Below are 18,876 nucleotides of genomic sequence, written 5' to 3'. Positions count from 1 at the left end.
GAGTCGGAAACAAAGGGATTGCAGGGAAGTGGAGGCGAGGTGGTATAGTGGCAGCAGGAAGGTAGGGTGACAAACATGGTGGAGTACAGGGTAGGATGCCCGCATTTGCCATCTAGGGGCACACTTGCTCCCTGAGGTCTTTGTCTCATGGGGAAGTAGCTCCTGCCTTGCTCCACCTCCTTAAGCAACTAGTCTGTGCAATTCATCCACATTAGTGGCATGGGCATCTAGAGGAGAAGCAAGAGAGAGCAATCCCCCCTGAGGATAAAGCCAGTCTCACTGAATTCAATGGGGCTTACTCCCAGGTAAGTAGGTATAGGATTACAGCCTTTGCCCCTCCCCCCCCAGAAAAAGTCCAGCAGACAACCATGGTTGTTGGCACGTGTGTGTCTCTGTGTCTGTATCTGTGTCTGTATGCACACATTCGTTGCAAGAATAAAGGGGTAAGTCTCTCAGCTTCTGTCTCTCAGCTTCTTCCTCCCTACCACCTTGAACTATGATGACTCCTTATAGACAAATGAGAGGCTGAGTCAGAGATAGCGCTGCCTCCACCCTTTAAAGTAAAAAGACAAGAAAAGAGATACTATCATGGTTCTTGCATGTCATTGCTGCTTTGGCCCTGACAGAGTGTCAGCAGCATTCTCTTTCTCCCTGTCAGCAGTCACCTCAGAAAGGCTAATTCTGTACTTTGTGAGATGAGAATTTTCTTGGCTCCTATGTTTTTCTGCTATTTTTAAGAAGGAGCACTCTCACATGAAATATTAGATACATGTCATACACTAAGGCTATGCACACAAGCAGAGCTACCCAGGTTAGGAAGCCCTACCTGGCTAGGGCCGCTTATGTGCAACACTGGGATTGGCCTCGATCCTGGAACCACCCGCCCAGGTAGCCCGGGCTTTGTGCCCAATATTTTACCCAAGGAGAAGGGTGAGAGTGCATGTAAATGGTTGTGTGAATGCTCAAGCTGCATGCAGCCCGAGCATACACAGAGTTGGGCACCTAGAGTGCCCGACTCCCAGGGGAATCCCCCAATGCACCATACTCACTGTGTGGTGCATTGGGGGAATTCCCAGAGGCCAGGAAACTGAGTGCGGATCGTCTGGGCACATTGCAGTGCACCAAAGATTTTGCAAACAATCGTATGGGGGAAGGTAGTGGAACCCTGCCTTGCCTTCTCCTCCCCTCCCCCCGCCCACCTGCTCGTTTGGACATGAGTATCCCCTTACAGAGTTACAACTTTTTCGTAGATTATTGAAACCTCAAGGACTTAAAATGGTACCACAAGTTCCTGATTTATCATTACAGATACATAAGAATGCAAACTATATATTGTTCACCAATATCTTTATAAAATGATACCAGAAGAGATTAAAGTGTGGAACAAACAAACTTAACACTGTGCAACTCTTACTTGCTCTCCGAATGGCTGCGGATCAACATTTCAGTTCCCTGCTGGTGCTCACCAGAGTCCTTCCCCCAGTGCATCTTCTCATGGATTATTTTGGCTTCTCCTAGCACTGAATCTTCCCTTTTCAATAGAAACTATTATTTCCAGTATCTAACAGATATTCTTATCACAGTGGGCCAGTTTGGACATCACATCCACTGTCCCATTCCAAACATGTGGAAGAGAAACATGGGCACTCACGTCTCTCCCTACCTGCCCACCATTCTTCTGCCATCTAACTGTATGTATTTAATAAACAGATTAACTGATGCATTCGTTCAATAAATTCATGTAATATTTATTTCATATTATTGGAGCAATTTGCATGTACCCTTTCCCACTCCATTAGGCATCAGAGGACACCCACTCTCCTTCCTCCCATGGGTTTAGGAGAGGCTGGTGGATGTATCTGCTCAAGAGGCCCTCTGACGTCAATATCTGGTCTATACAATACCAAGACTTGAGTGTGAGCACACATCTTAACCAATACGCTTCTCAAGCCCTTCTTTTACATAGCTCAATTCCATGATGACTCATGTATAGCTTTCAGTATTTCTTTCTAGGGATGAGCACGGAACTGGAAATGACTCTGACCAGGGCACAAGGAGGGACACTGCAGTCCCACACGCCCACTTTTTACGAGTGTGTCGGGGGGGGGGGAGTGGCCGGGCAGGGGCTGACAGGTAGGCAGCGCCTCCCCTGCGCCTTAAAGAAACTCCCCCATCCTCCAAACCGGCTTGAATGCCGGTCCATGGAACCGGTTCGGCTCTCCTAGAATGGAGCGCCAAATGGTTCCATGCACATCCCTATTCCTTTCCTTAGGTTTTGTGACACAAGGAGCCCTTTCTCAGGAGCAGTGAGCAAGGGCACGAGGGCTAGCAGAGAGGAAGCCTTTAAAAGCTTGCCTCTCCGTAGACAATTCGGTTCTATCCTTTGCGGAGCGCCTACCCAGATGATTACCGGTTGCTGCTGGTAGCTCCAAAGGTTGGGGGGCCAGACACATCACCCCGCATCGCCCCCGGAGCTCCCATAATGCACCACATGAGTGTGCAGTGCATTATGGGGATCCCCCTCCCCAAAGTCGACTAGGAGCCCTGCAGTCAGCCAGCCCTGGGTGCAAGCATCTATGGCTGGCAGACAGTCACAGAAATGGGGTTAGGAGAGCACTCACTCTCCTAACCTTGTTTTGGGGGGTGGCCCTGGAGGCAGTTTGCCTCCACTGCAGAGCCAGGATCAGTCCCAATCCCAGCGGTACATACACATGTGCAAAACCAGGCTGCGCTCCCTTAGCCTGGTTTTGCATGCACATGTGAGTAGCTTCTGTGTGTCTATAATTCATAAAATGAGTCTATCAATGAGTCTTTTCTATCTGGCCATCCCTGCAAAATCATACTTTTTGATGGGTGTGGGTGGGGTTGAAACACACATTCAGGTACTGCTGGAAATTCCTTCAGTTTCCATTCTTAGATTGGCTCCCTAACGACAATGTAATGAATGGATGAACATTGGGGCAGAGGCTGTCAGCCTCCCTTCCCAAGTGTGCTGCTCCTTGTACCCAATCAATGCCTGAGAGGGGCTTATGTAATGGTTCTGGAAGGCTCGAAGGGTAGTCATAACTCCAAGACAGGGGAGCTGCTGTAAATTTGTAGGCTCTTCTTGGAGATAACCTTATTACAGATTAACATGGAGTTTAAAATTTGCTTGTGATTTCATAGATCATCATCTGCCTTTAAGGATTGTACTGATGTACTATGATTGCAGTCTAGGAGGTCAAGGAAAAATGTTGAGCATTCTGCATTCAGAGTTGCTTATTACTCTTGCATTGCCTTTTGAGCTCCCCCCCCCTCCCCATCTCCAGATAGTGAAAATAATTTTATGTTTAGCCAGGGATAGAGTGAAAGTTTCATTTTGGGAACTTCAAATGGAATATAAATCAAGATAGTGTAGTGATAAAAATGCTGGGCTGAAATCTCCTATTGGCTTTTCAACATGAAATATGGATTTTACGTGTGTGTGTGTGTGTGTGTGTGTGTGTGTGTGTGTGTAGGGAAAGAGAAGGGGGCATAAATGTTATTTTTTCACTGCCTGTCAGAGGGGGCTCTTTCTACAATTCTCAATTTTGATAAATTAGCAGGTTTATTCCTTATTTCCATTAGACAGAATAAACACTGGGATTTGGTTCATCTTGAAAACCATTATATAGGATTTGCCTTGTGAGGCACTTTTCTTATTTACTTGCATAGCAAATCTTTAAAATATAGCATTTGAAACCAATTTTTAACTAAAAGCATCCACAAGTCAGGAAAATAATCAGAGTCACCATTTATAGTTACTGGCACAATTTCAACAAATGTGTAGTTTATTTGATTTTTCAGATGGAGGGGCAGTTTGAACAGTCTATTGACATTTAGACCAGGAGCTTTTTCAAACGGCCACTTTACCATGACTTGACTTTGGGAGGGGGTGTGTGTGTGTTCACGTATCAGGCAGATTTGCCCCAAAGTCATTGCGATATTTCAGAGAGCATTTCACACACAATTCAGGTTTTTGGAACCTAGCCCAATTTATGTCCAGGGTAAAAAAAACCCACCTCTTTTTGCATCGGACTACCTATCCATTATGCTCACAGTAAAGCCTATTGGACTATCTATCCATTATCCTGAACTCACAATAAAGCCTCGCAGTAAACGCGCAGTAAAGCCTGCTGTCTGAAAAGTCTCCTGGTAAGCAAAAAGTCAGAGTTTATCGATACAATATTTATGCATTGCAAAGGTTAATAACTGCATTTCTTTTTAAATTAACTGTAATCCCTAATGTGCTTAAAAGAAGTGTATCTAATTCAGAGACCTTCACAGATTTATGATGGTGCAGTGCAAGCCATTCCATTTGACTGAGCACAACCAGTGTTCTGAACAAAGTGAAAATATAAGAGAAGACATACAAGATCAACAATGCATGAGTTTAACTGGGTTTAAGTAAGAACCAATACATGAATGAGAAGAATATATTCAACATAAATAAAGTTGTTCTCTTTTAAGTTGTCTCAGCTACTTTCTGTACCCTGAGAGAGCTTTTTGTGTGTAATTCTAGCCTTCCTAGTGCAAGGCCCTATAAGCCATGTGTTAGCGTGATAGCAAGGTCAACAGCTAACCTCCAGGCCTCCTTTTTAGATGTTGTTATGTGAGGCTTCACTGTTGGTGTATTCTGTATGATGTACTTCTTATCTGAATGTAGTATGATCTGTTTGTATATATAACTGATCAATGATCGTAATAAAGCTATTCATTCATTCATTCATGTTTTAGAATCATCAGAGTATCCTCTTCTAAGACATGGAGGAGATTCTCACGATCAGCAAAAAGGGAGCCTAGCCCACTTGTGCTTAAAAGAGCCGTGCAGCTCCTGGCAGCAAACTCTCCTAACTCCCCCTCCCCTTAGCCAAGTTTAGCAGAGCAACCGTCTTTTTGGTCATGTGCTGCTGCACTGCAACTCCGCACCGCGGCAACACACGAGGAGACCCTGCTGGGAGGCTGAAACAAGCCTCCTGGTCCTGGGGGTCTTTCCAGGATGCCTCACACACTTGCGTGGGGCATCCTGGAACTTCCAGGGGCTGTGTGGCCCCCGATCCCCGCAGCTCCCGCCAGCTCCGTCAAGGAGCCAGCAGTCGTGTGGGTGGCTGATCCGGCCGCCCTGGGCTGTTTGGGGATCGTCTGCAGAGAGAGCTGGCTAAACCTGCTCTGCCCACAAACCTTCAAAAGGCAGGTCTCACCGGTCATGAAACTTGCCTCATGGAGAGGTGATTCTCACGACCGCCCAAAAGCGGGTAAAGGGAGCCTAGCCCGCTTTGGGGCAATCGTTTGCTGCAACGGGAGCTGTGTGGTTCCCAGCAGCTAACCACCTTAATGACCCCTCCCCTAAGACGACTTTGTTAGTGTGTTGCTGTGGCGCACAGTAGACCCCACGAGTAGACCCCCAACCAGGAGGCTGCTAGCAGCCTCCCGGGCTTGGGCGTCTCTCCAGAATGCCCCCCCCCTGCACACAGGTCATCTTGGAACTTCCAGGGGCCACACGGCCCCCCAATCCCCGCAGCCCCCGCAGGCCTGTGACAGAGCTGGCAGTCATGAGGGCGGCTGATTCAGCTGCACAAGGCTGCTGACTTGATCACCTGCGGGGAGAGCGGGCTAGCACGCCTAATTCCCCCTCCACTTCAATGAGGTTAATGGAGTGAGCACTCTGTTAACCTTGGTCTTTTGATCATCTGCAACCATGACGCATGACAACACATGAGTAGACCCCTGACTGGAAGGCTACAAGCAGATCCCCCAGAATGCCCCACGTGCTTGCATGGGGAATTCTGGGACTTCTGGAGCCTGGGTGGCCCCTGATCCCTGCAGTCCCGACCGGCTCCATGATGGAGCTGGTAGTGGTGTGAGCGGCTGCCCAGGCCTAGGGGTTTGATAGTGTGTGGGGAGAGTGAGCTAAGTCATTGGGCACTTCATACGAGTCATGTGAAGAGCCTCGTAAATTTACTACATATAGAGGCTACGCACACAAGCGTGCAAAACTGGGCTAATGGAGCATGCCTGATTCCGCTAGCTACATGGCAGCAAATCTGCCTAAGTAGCCTTCTAGTTAAACGAAGTTAAGGGAGCAAGCACTCGTTTTCCTGATCACGTGTCAGCCACAGCTGACACACTGGGGGGGAGGGGGCATCTTAGTAATGTACTGGTCGTCTGGGTAGGCAATTCACCTGCCGAGGGACTTGAAGGAGATCACCTGCAGGGAAGGGAAGGTGAACCCTCCTTCCCTGCAGACCACCCCGGAGCTCTTCTCATGGATCGTGAGAAGAGCTCTATTGAGAAGTCACTAATTTATCATGCTGAGTAAATATTGTCTATTTATTTCTTCTATTTCTTGATTAAGATTGGTTAGAAAGTCTCTGAATACTACAGGGAGCTGGTGGATGTATCTGCTCAAGAGGCCCTCTGACATCTATATCTGGTCTATACAATACCAAGACTTGAGTGTCAGTGTTGGGATTTGCTACAGACATTGCTGCAATTCTTTATACAGGGCATGCTTTTCTATTTGAATGTATTTATACACTGGCTTGGGGATGGAGTCACAGAGGCCATTCACACGTGTGTGCAAAACCGGGTTAAGGGAACCTAGCCCAGTTTTGCACGTGTGTGTGCTGCTGGGATTGGGCTGATCCTGGCAGTTCCACGGTGGCAAAACCACTTAAATAGCCACCCTTTAAAACGAGGTTAAGAGAATGAGCACTCACTTAACAACATTTTTGATCATGTGGCAGCCATGGCTGCTTGCAGAGAAGAAGTCCATGGAGGGGAGGGGGGTATCCCCATGATGCATCACAGCCCCCACCCCTCCCCCCTGCCTGGGTGCACGGATGATCATCTGGGCACATGGGGAGCACGCCCAGCAATGCTGCCATGATTGTCTGCAGGGAAGGTAGGTTTAATCCACCTTCCCCACAGCCCACTCTGGAGTCTGCTCCTCACGTTGCCTTGAATTCAACCTGAGAGGTCTTCCTCTCTCTGCAAAACTGTTAGTCTTTTTATTGTTTTCTTGGCCTATGTTTAGTTAGTAGTAGATATCAAACTCTTGCATTCTATGGGGGTGGGTGAGTTTGGGGGATATTTTAAAATTTGTTTAAAATCACCTGCTTGCCCATTTCTTTTGTGGGTTGGGTGGTAGGTAGCACCCATCATGCCCCACCTCACAACCCACTTGGTGTCCCTATAAGCTACCCATGGGAAATAATGGGGTATTTTGAGTTCCCCCATTGTTCCCTATGGTTGGGACAAGCTGCACACAGTGTGCACACAAGCAGAAGTGCACAGTAAAAGGTAATCTGTCCCTCCCAACAAAGAACACATATTACAAACACAGTCCAAAAATGGCCAAAAAAGAATCACAGACTCAGAATCCACCGACAGCCACAGTGCCTGTGCTGCGGTAACATCATTGGCATAAGTTGCTCTCTCACACACAATTATGACTGCTTAAGTTATTTCCTAGCATTACAACAGCTGCCACAGCAGCACCCTTACTAAGCAGCAAGCATAGCCATAACCTCAACTACAGCAGCGTCTTCAGCCACATTTTGACTGAGTGAGTACATTTTGCAATGTAGATTGCAAAGTTGACGCACAGGTTAGTGTCAAGGCTGAGGATGGAGCTCAGCTATCGCCAAGAAATATTACACACAGAAAGCTGCCACTGACTGAGAAAGCTGTCAATGTCCATTTTGTACCATAACACTGTCTTACAAACCAACCACAACTCAAGGAAGGCAGGCACCCAAGTTCTGCCTTTGTGCATTTGAGATCCAGGAAAACCAGATAGTTCTAGCAGCAATAGCACAGGATATTATACTATGTGCTGAGAAAAAACCCATACAATCAAGCCTGCCTTCTTCCTCTCCTCTCCTGATGTATCCTCTCCTTCAAGAGAAGCACACTGTAAGGGCTCTCTCTGCCTCCCTGTCCCATTGAATACATTTTGAATTTCTAATTCCCTCCTTTTGTATGCCAATGAGGGCCCAGCCAATGTGGGCCCATGACAACACAATTTGTATGACAACAAGCCAACCAAGAAGCAAAGAAATTGCAAGCCAATCAGAAGCCATTTCCAGAAAACCAATCAGCAAGGGAAAACAGACCTACAAAATGGCACTCAAAACCTTGAAACATTTTGATCAAAATGGGAGCTGTTCTGCTCCAAGCTCAAAACAGGCCCTTTAAAAAAGGGGTGTTCTGTTTTGAGCTTGAAACACTCAAAATGGCTCATTTCAATTCAAAATGTTTCGCTTTTGAAACATTCTGCACATCCCTAGTGTTTAGTTTTATGTGAGGTGGCCCCTTGAGACTGCAAAGTCCAAGAAAGTGTGAGTATTGTGCAACAGGAACTGCTGTTAAAGGTGTCTTTCACTTCAGACAGTTTTCAAGAAAAGGTGATAACTGACTTGCTCTGCATTCATTCACACTAATCTTAACAACACACAAGGAAATCATTGTCCCTGTATTCACAGTACACATCCTATAATTGGTGGTTCACAAAATTAAAACCTAAGCTCATATGAAGTTTCAGGCTTTAAAACAACAAATCTCCACACTTCCTACACAGAACAAAAAAGGTATACCGCATGGGGCTCTGCACTTCCTTTTGTGTCCATTACATAAGCTAAAAATCAACCCCACAAAGTAAATGAAGGCTCACCTATTGTCCTGTATAAACACACTTTTGTTGCTTTCCAGTGCAAAACTCTGCTTAAAGAAAGCTTTATATGCATTTCAATAAAGAAAGCACTGTAAGACAAGCTAGATACACAATATGAATTAGAACAACTCTGTTTCATTGACTATTGAAAACCAAAGCCAACAACGTCAGTTAATATTTTATTTGGAACTAAAGTGACCCATTGTGAACTTTGACAGGCCAGAACCTTCATATTTATATAAACACATTGTACAATAACTGGGCTGAATTATTCTTGACTAAGAGTCAGCCTATGGGAACATACATACCAATTTTGCCTCATTTTAGCATTCACAGCCTGAATCTTTTGCCTCACCAGTCCATCACAAACTTTCTCTTTTTGAGGATTCCTATACCAATTATTCTCTCTCTCTCTCTTTCTCTCTCGTTTTTATTTGCCACAAATTACACCAGTCCAGTGTAACAAAACAGTTATAATTGCCAACAGGCTGCAAGGGAGACACAGTTCGCCCAAACATAAATGCACTTTGCCCCTTCTGCCCCCACCCCCATTTTTTCTAGTGCTGCCACTGTAAGGCTGGCACACCAGTTACGGCCTCTCCTGGATAGAAGTAGCTTGACACCACTAGCCACAGTCCAGCATCACATTTGGAATATTGTGTTTTTCATGGGGCTGACCTTGACAAATTAGGACAAATTAGGGCAGCTAGGTGGGTGGAGGGAATACTTTGCCAAAAAGAAGCACTGGCTCCCTGTCCATTTATGGGCTGCAAGGATTGTTCTGCAGATTCCTATGCAAAACCTCAAATGAAGTTGTTTAATATCCATTAAAATGTACTTTATTTTACAGAACAATAGAGCCTTCAAAGATGCTCAACAGCCAGTTGAAACACAAACAATAAGCCAACCAATTAAAAAACATTCTATTGTCTGGTCAGTTCTAAGGATTTAAACTAAAAACATACATAGCAGCAGTACAAATTGAACTGAATGCAGTAATCAGTTCAGTACTTGACAAAAAAAAAAAGAAAGGACCTGTACAGATTTAAAAATTCTAAGGACTGCAATCTATGGCTTTTGCTTGCTGCCAACCTCCCATTCGGAGAAGGCACAATGAGAGAGAGAGAGGGGTGTAATACTGCCCTATCATCCATGATGGTTAGACAATCAGAAGCAACCTGAGAGGTTACAACCACTTGCCTTCTATCCTACAAATTAGGAGTGTGCACAGACTGGTTGGCAGTGAAACCAGTCCGCTGTGAACCAGGCCAATTCGAGCAGTTCAGTCGCAAACTGCTTTGAACCGGTATGAACTGGTACATCAGTCTAACTGAACCGGTTCACCGAGTGCCAATTTGGTCCAAATTAGGGTTGAACTGCTGCAAATGGTCCATGCACTCAAAATGGTGCTCGAATCACTCAAATTTATTCAAGCTCAAACTGGGGTAGTTTCGATGTGAACTCGAATCAGTCCCTTTATTTCAAGGACAATTTGATCCAAGTTTAAATAACTGAAAATGGCCTGTTTCAAGCTCAAAATGATTTGAATCGAATTGATTTGCACATCCCTATTAGGGGTGTGCAAACAGGCTCGAAACCGAACCAGTTCTCTGTTGAACCAGTTTGGTTCAAAGTTTTGGGGTCAAGCCTACCCACCCACCCCAGGTTTGACTCAACTGCAAACCGAACCACCCCTGCCCCAGTTCAGAGGTTCAATTAGCCTTTTTAAAAGAATTTTTTAAAACTTACCTCCTCCAGGGGGCTTTTCCAAGGTGGTGAGGGGGGTCTGCAGAGGTTTCCTCGCCCCCGCCGACCTTCCTTCCTTTAAAATTCACCCAGTTTGGGCATCTTTGGCCCTTTCCAGGCATATTCCCTGAATCTAAGGAATCACAAATGAAATGAAATAGCCATAGTTCTGCAAATAGCATAGTTCTACAAATACTTATGTAAAACCTCATACAAGGATTCACATAGCGTTGTAGTAGGTAGGCTTAATAGCAGTTCTCTTGCTTACGCTTCTGAAAAAGGTTCAACAAACAGATGTTCCATGCTCTCATTACATTATTATTCCATATTTGCTCAGGGTGATGTACCCATTCAATGGTCACCCATTCAGGCACTGCTTAGTTTCAGCAAGGTGGCTACATCATGTGCTCTCAGACCACGTCCCGAGATCCCATTAGTGGAAGATGCATTTTGCATACAGAAAGATACTTGGCATCCAATCTATTGTCTTGTTTATTAATTTTTTAACTATTCTGTTTTACAGTGAGCTACAAAACCCAGAAATAAACATATAAAACATCTTTATGAAGAGTGGCTAGGCTACTAATATACACAACATGGTCACATGCAAATATTCAAAAGGCTTTTAAATCAGTTCCATAATTTAGATGATAGATGACCTGTGAAATTTTAATACACAGTAATGGAAATAAGTTACTAATACACAGTTCAGACAGCATATAAAGTGAATAGGGTAGGCTTAATGCAGGACACACCTAATAAAAGAAACATGCAAATTGGCATCCAGCCAATGCAATATTAATATATGTGCATATACACCACTGTATCAGATAGTAAACATTTCCATTGCCAGCCTAGAATAATGAAAATGTTTAGTCTTAACACGTAAGTATGGCTATGAAGTCATCAGAGACCCCAAATTCATGACTGTGTAAAATAATCACACCAACTAGCACTTCTTTCAATCAACATATATTCTCTATACTAACTGCAAAAGTGAGGATGATCAGAGAGGGTTATAGATCTCCATTCCTATGCTATCCATGCACAGAGAATCAAAGCACACGACATCAGATTCTCTGACCATTTTTCTTTTACCCAATATCTGCAGTTCTTCACTACAGGGGGAGCAAGGATTTTCTAGAGCACACTGCTATAGTCAGAGGCTCACCTGGTCTCTGCTCCAGCCCATCTTTATATATAATTCTCTTAAACGTACCCGTCGCTAATCCCATGCGTGGCAGCTCTCGTGAGAGTTTGTGAGCAGCTGCCAGGGGATAAGCAACGGGGACAGGGGGAGAAAACAGCCATGGCTGCTGGTGGAGCTGCACGTGCTGGAGCTCACAGCCGGAGCTCACTGGTGGACCTGCACTGGTGGGCAAAGTCGCACTGGCAGGAAACGGTAGCTGGCCGGTGGAGCCACGCCAGCGGGAGGAGGTGGCTGGCCAGTGGAGCCACACCAGCAGGAGCAGCTAAGGAGGCAGCCAGCCAACTAGAGGAGGTGGTGGTAGGCCGGCCAGAGGTGGCTGGCAGGTGGGTGGGTGGGAAGCTAGGCGCCAGTGGGCGACCAGTGAGAATACAACAGCAGCGGCGGTGAACAGGAGAAAATAGCTAGGCCAAACAAGAGACGCAGGTGCGCTACACCCGGCCCAGCTAGTTATCTTATATTTAATAAAGTAAAACCAATCTGCATGTTATTTTCAGTAGCAACATCACATGTGAATAACGTTGCCTCTTCATTAAATATCATATAATGATCTGGAACAGAAAGGAGTGAGCCTCTAGATCGGGGTCAGATCAAGACATGCTAAGGTGCTAAGCTATGTCAAGCTGAAAAGGTCTGATAGAATTACAAAAATAATGGCCAATGGAAATAGAAATAATAAAGCTTTATTTTTACTTAGCAAAGATGCAATGAAAAACTAATAATCTAACAAAAACAATGGTTATCTTCCAATAACTTGAAATTTAGTATTTTAAAAAATTCAGAAGCCCCTCATAATGTGTAGCTTACTCAGTTAGCTTAATGTGTAGTTTATTTAACCTACGTCTGGTACTGCTCTGAATCTCATCTGTGTACAGTGCATACACAGACAGATCTATACAGATGTACAGTACTCATTATGTTCAATGGACATACAGTAGTATACTTCCTTTTTGTATCCTTTGAGGGTGCCTCTACCCAGGTTCACTTTTAAAATTAATGCATGCACAATCATTTAAAAATGTACATCATAACTCCATAGGATACCACAGAACACGTAACTATTCTTAAGTGGAAGGTAGCCGCTTGTTCACCTGGTGATCTTTGTTACCATTCAACAACTGTGATCAGCAAGGCACACTAGACGTTTTGTGGAAGTTAAAAACATAGGAAGCTGCCTTATACCAAGTCAGACTATTGGTCCATCTAGCTCAGTACTGATAAGCAGGACGTTTTAGGCAGGAGTCTTTCCCAGCCCTACCTGGAGATGCTGCCACAGATTGAACCTGGGGCCTTCTGCATGCAAAGTGGACGTTGTGCCCAGTGGCGGCCAGTGAGGGTGGCTCAGGGAGAGGCAGCTAGAGATACCTTTAAAAGTCCTTACCAGCAAAACCACTGGCACCTGGAAGCTGTGCGTAGCAGTGGTGCCCCGTCTGGCATCCCAGAAGGTGGCTGCTCAGCCTACAACACTCTCCTGGCCTCTGCACATGTGCGGCGGCCATTTGTGTGGTCAGCAATACCATCATCCCAAAAGGTCAGCAACACCATCATCCCAAATGGGTTCACGGTCTAAAAATAAATGTAAGGTAGACACCAGCAACAACTAGTGGAGGAATGTTGTGCAGATAGGGACAGTTGCTCTCCTCCTGCTAAATATGAGGCATTTCCTAGGATAAGAAAGATAAGGTGAGAATTCTTATACAAGCCTCTAACTTTGAGAGAAGACCAAGGAACTACAAAACAATGTCCATGACTATGCTGACTGAATAGAAAGCACAAATTTAACCCTTGATATACATGGTAATGCCATCTTGATTTTTCTACTAACACGTATCTGTGAAATACAGGGATCAGAAAAATGTGAAATTTCATCTCCCTTAACAACAAATTTCTGGCACTAGACATGCTCTTAAACTGCCTTTTTAAAAGTCCCTTGAGCTCAGTTATCACTTCCAATCCTCTTCAAATTCTAGCATACACTCCACCTCTAACAGGATTTTATAAATACTATCAGCTTCATACCTCTTCTCTGACTTCCTCAGACAAAACACTTTTTCATTTCTCATCATTCCATTATCTTTAAACATTCAGAAACATCAGTTTTAATGCATGCCTGTTGCCAAAAACAGCAAAGGCACTTTCATTTATACATGCAGGAGGAGATAAGTGCTTAACCCTGTCACTGTGCAATTAGAGTCTTTCAGCATGATATTTGCTTGACAGGTCCCTACGAATCCCCTCAGTGACGTGCCACAGATTGTTTCTGAAAATCTCCAGATGAACCAGTGAAGATTTGCCTAAGAGCAGGGCCAGCCTGATACATTTTGATCTCTGAGGCAAAAAATCAAAATGTCCCCTTCCCTCCTACATGCAGAAATATATACCACATAGCAGGGTTTCTTAACCTTGAGCCCGCAGATGTTGTTGGACTACAGCTCCCATAATCCCCAGACATGGCCTTTGTGGCTGGGGATTCTGGAAGTTGTAGTCCAACAACATCTGGGGGCTCGAGGTTAAGAAACCCTGCCACATAGTATATCATTATACACACTCGCTGCTAACCCAAATGGTGAAATGTCTAGAGTGCAGTACAACTCTGATTCTAGCTTCTATGAAGGGGGAGCTCATTGGTACCTAAGGGTATATTTGTAACATTTGGTTTATTTATAAATGCACAAACTGAGTATTAGATAGAAGTAAGCAATATGTAGTCTACTGTATGTCATCAACAGATCATCAGATTCCCAAAGAGACACCCCTGTACCCTATGCTGACTTCTATCAGATTTCAGACCGCTTTCACTCTCTTTATCTCTATTCAGTCTAGGGAGAGCACTGCGTGTCCTTTGTTCTTACATGCACAATCTTGGCAGGGATGAGTCCTCAATGGTTTTCCCTTCTTCCAGGGAAATCTTCCCCTAAGGAAGCACCCTGACTAAGAAAGGAACATTATCTCTTTTCTCTAATCCCATATTCTGACCAAGGCCAGGCACTACCTTGTGGCAACCATAGCAAGGGGCCACTTACAACAAGTAGACTCCAAGCTTGTAATAAATAAATAAATAAATCTAATAGAAATAGATAGATAGATAGATAGATAGATAGATAGATAGATAGATAGATAGATAGATAGATAATATGTGCACCTATAAACAAAGGTTCGCATAATTTATCAGATCAGGTTCTGAAAGAACAAGCAGAAATAGTTTGGTACTCACTTCAGAATCTGAACTTGGGTACCTCCTGTAACTGCAGTGGCACCACCTTGCTGCTACCCCCACTGCCAATTCTCCATCGTCCTATGTTACTCTTGCTCCTGGCTCCTGCCCAATGCTGCCATGCCTGCCAGCTCCCAGGGTGGCCGGGAGGGCTTTCCAGTTAGCCCTGAAGCCAGCTGGAAATGGAGGATGCACATCAGGAGTGTAGTGAAGGGGAAACGTGCAGGAACAGTGCTGGTAATTCTCGGCTTCTCTGGCATAGCCATGGGCGGTGCCTGCACTTCTGAATTGGCAGCTACACCACTGATGCATACACATGTGCCCTCCAAGCTCTGGGGAGGCAGGAAAGCCTCAAACAGCCTGGGAGCTGAGTTGACTATCATAGGAGTTGGCTGGTGCTATGATGAGGGTAGCTGGGAGCAAAAGGAACAGTGAGGAGGTGCTACCATGGTTAAGCAGGGGGTGTGAGAGCTGGTACACCGTTGCACATTTTTACAACTTTTCAAGTACGATTTGGAAGTTTCTGCCATACATCCATATGGATGTATCACTTATGTGAATCCTTGCCTATAAAATGGATTGCATTCTGCCATGTTGTGGCACCAGATTATGCTGCCTGAGAAAGCTGCACAATCACTATGCTGATTTTGTCTCTGAGATGCAGAAGGGATCTTTCTTGAATATTTCAGTAGACTATACTAGGCATGTGCAGAACGTTATGAGCTCAAAATGTTCTGAATCAAAATGGGCCGTTTTGCATGCTTCGAGTTTGAAACAGAATGCCCTTCAAATGAAGGGTCTGTTCTGAACTCAGAATAGAATGACCCCATTTCAAATTGGAACATTCCTAGTGTTCCGAGCACTATTTTGGAGGTGTGTTTTTCGAGCTGGTTGTTTTGACGGAATGAGCTCAGACGTTCCGAGTGTTTTGAGTGCCATTTTGGAGGCATGTTCCCCCCTTGCTGACTGATTTTGGCCTTGGCTTCCAATTGGCTTGCAATCTCCTTGATTCTTGGTTGGCTTGTTATAATACAAATCAAGTTGATTTGTATGATAACAAGCATACCAAGAAGTAAGAAAATTGCAAGCCAATCAGAAGCCAGTGCCAGAACCAGTAAACAAGGGGGGAACATGCCTCCAAAATGGTACTCAAAACACTCGGAACTTCCAAGCTCATTCCGTCAGAACAACCGGCTCGACTGGTTGTTCTGACAGAATGTTCTGGGCATTTGCGTTTCGTTCCAAGCTCAGAATGTAACACAAATCCTGTTCTGTGCATATCCCTAGAATATACACCAGAGCTTGGAGAAAGTGACACCATCCACCTAAGGGAGCAGGCACAGAAACAGCAAACACATATTTTGTCGGTTTGAACAGAGAGAATGAGAGAGCACAAGTGGTTTTCTAGCTGGAGTTAGCAGGGATTAGGTGTGCAGCCTTGGGAGGGATCTTTGAGAATCTTCTGACAGTTGAAAGAGTGCATGTTTGTATGTTTATAAATAAAGCAAATATCACAAAGATATATAAGTCTCCAGTTATTTCTCATCAAATAAATAAATACATACATACATACATACATACATACCTTTCATGCTGTTCTAAAACGTCTCCCACCTTGACGTCGTGGGTGTACTTGCATTGTTCTTGAAGTTTATTACAATACCATTTCCTTAGTATACAGAGTTTGTGAAAGCAGACTGGAAGACCACCATTCAGAAGAGCCCCTGGTGGCACAGTGGTAAAACTGCCGCCCTGTAACCAGAAGGTTACAAGTTCGATCCTGACCAGGGGCTCAAGGTTGACTCAGCCTTCCATCCTTCCGAGGTCGGTAAAATGAGTACCCAGAATGTTAGGGGGCAATATGCTAAATCATTGTAAACCGCTTAGAGAGCTTCCAGCTAGAGCGGTATATAAATGTAAGTGCTATTACTATTGCTATTGCTATTCCTCACCTGACTATGTAAGGCACCACGGTCTTCGGAGCCAGGCTCCAGCACCTTATCTCCAAAGCCCCCAAGGCAGAATGCCTGCTGAAAGAATTGCAGGCTGAACTGTGTTACCCAGAGAGACCATCTAGGCAGCATGAGAAGCTCAGCCAGTGAACTCAGCACCACCTTGTCACCTGACTAGGATGCCAATTAAGCTCCACTTTGCTCGATTCAACCCTCATCCCTGGGGCCTGCACGTCTCTCTGGACAGCTTGTCACCTAGCCAAAGTCTCTGCTAGAATGAGCTCTGCAGCTTCCATCTTCGCAGCAGAGGCAGACGTAGATATTCCTGGTACCTTAGTGTTTGTCTGACTGTGCAGGAAGCCCATCTCCCTGCTAGCTGCCATTTGGCAAACCTGGCCATTTGCCTGTCTCAACCATGCAGTTTGCCTGGCTCATTTGCCTGGCTCTTTAGCTGCTATCTCTGGAGCCTAAATTTGCCTGTATTTTCTTTTGGCTTCCACTTGTGTAGTGGCTTGATCTGTCCCAATCTTGAGGCCCTGGTCTTGTTATCTCTTGGGATGCTGATCCTGAGCAAGATCTGACAGATCCAAGACTCAACAAGAAATCTGTATAGTACAGTTTCTACTTAAGAGAATGGGGAAGTTCTGCTTTTGTGTACATGAGCTCCATAATCCTGACTGAGGCCCACTACATGCAAGAGGATATTGGGAAAGAGTTCATAGTGCTGTTCACATGACCCTAAGTAGGGTCAGAGGAGTGCCCAGCCGGGGAGGAGAGCCCTATGTGCTCCCAGTCTGCGGTCAGTCGATGGTAGTTTAAGCTGAGCAGAAAGAAAGTATGAGTAAAAGTTTATCAAATGTGGAGGGATTTTAGGTGATAGAAAACTTTCAAAAGACTGATAGGAAGCTGTCTGCTCTCTCTTGGATAAATGAGGCCTGCAGAGTTGCTGTTGACAGCTATCTTAACATCCATCTGCCTTTTTTATTTTTTTATTTTTGATGTGATAACACACAGCTGAACTCTAAAAAGCAAGGTAGGAGACTGATTATGTGAGAGGCGGAAGATGGTAAGATGGGCGTACTCTAGACACATACATCCCCCAGAATTTTACTGAGGGTGGATGAAAAGCCATCCCACCCAGTTCTCGCTTCTCACATAATCACTATCCTCCTATTTTGCTTTTAGAGTTCACATGATTAGGAGCATGAATGGCTCTCCTACCCCAATTACCTTAGGCACTCCTCCAGCCCTGTTTAGGACATGTGAATGAGCCCAATGTGTATCTCAGCCGAGCTACTGAGCCAATGAATGACGAACAGCCAGTGAGCAGTATTATTAGTTGTGTGACCCATTAAATAAATAATGAATTGGGAACTATTCGCTGCATACAAGGCTATCCTCATTCAGTTTTGTCCTCAAAACAACCCAGTGACGTAGGTTAAGCTGACATATAAGTGACTGGCCCAAGGATATCCAGTAAGTTTTCTGAGTTTCATGGCTGAGACAGGATTTGAACCTGCGTCTCCCCATTCCTAGCCCAGCATTCTAATCACTGCACTACATTGACTCCCCACTACGAAATGTTATATAAGATTTTGTTATTACATCAACCTATTCCTTCAGACTTTTGTATTCTATGTAAAAATGAGGCTCTTCAAGATGGACAAACTGCCCACTGCTAGCATTCTAGGAAACCAGGAGATGTTTTGACGTAATTTAAGCTGAGCAGAAAGAAAGTATGAGTAAAATGAAGTTATTCAAATGCAGAGGGATTTTAGGTGATAGAAAACCTTCAAAAGACTGATAGGCAGCTGTCTGCTCTCATTCAGATAAATGAGGCCTACAGAGTTGCTGTTGACAGCTATCTTAACATCTGTCTGCCTTTTATTTATTTTTGTTGAGGTGATAACACACAGCTGACCTCAATTGCTTTGATGTGAATGGAAAGTTCACATCAGTTGCAACACTTGGAGAGGCCCCATTTTTGGATAAAGGCATTGACCAAGCTGGAAAATTGCTGAGGAACTTTTCAGTGTGGTCAGAAAAGCAACCAACCTTTAAAATC

Source organism: Hemicordylus capensis, chromosome 3 (assembly GCF_027244095.1).
Source record: "Hemicordylus capensis ecotype Gifberg chromosome 3, rHemCap1.1.pri, whole genome shotgun sequence".
NCBI lineage: Eukaryota > Metazoa > Chordata > Lepidosauria > Squamata > Cordylidae > Hemicordylus > Hemicordylus capensis.
Note: the sequence above shows the minus strand (reverse complement) of the source record.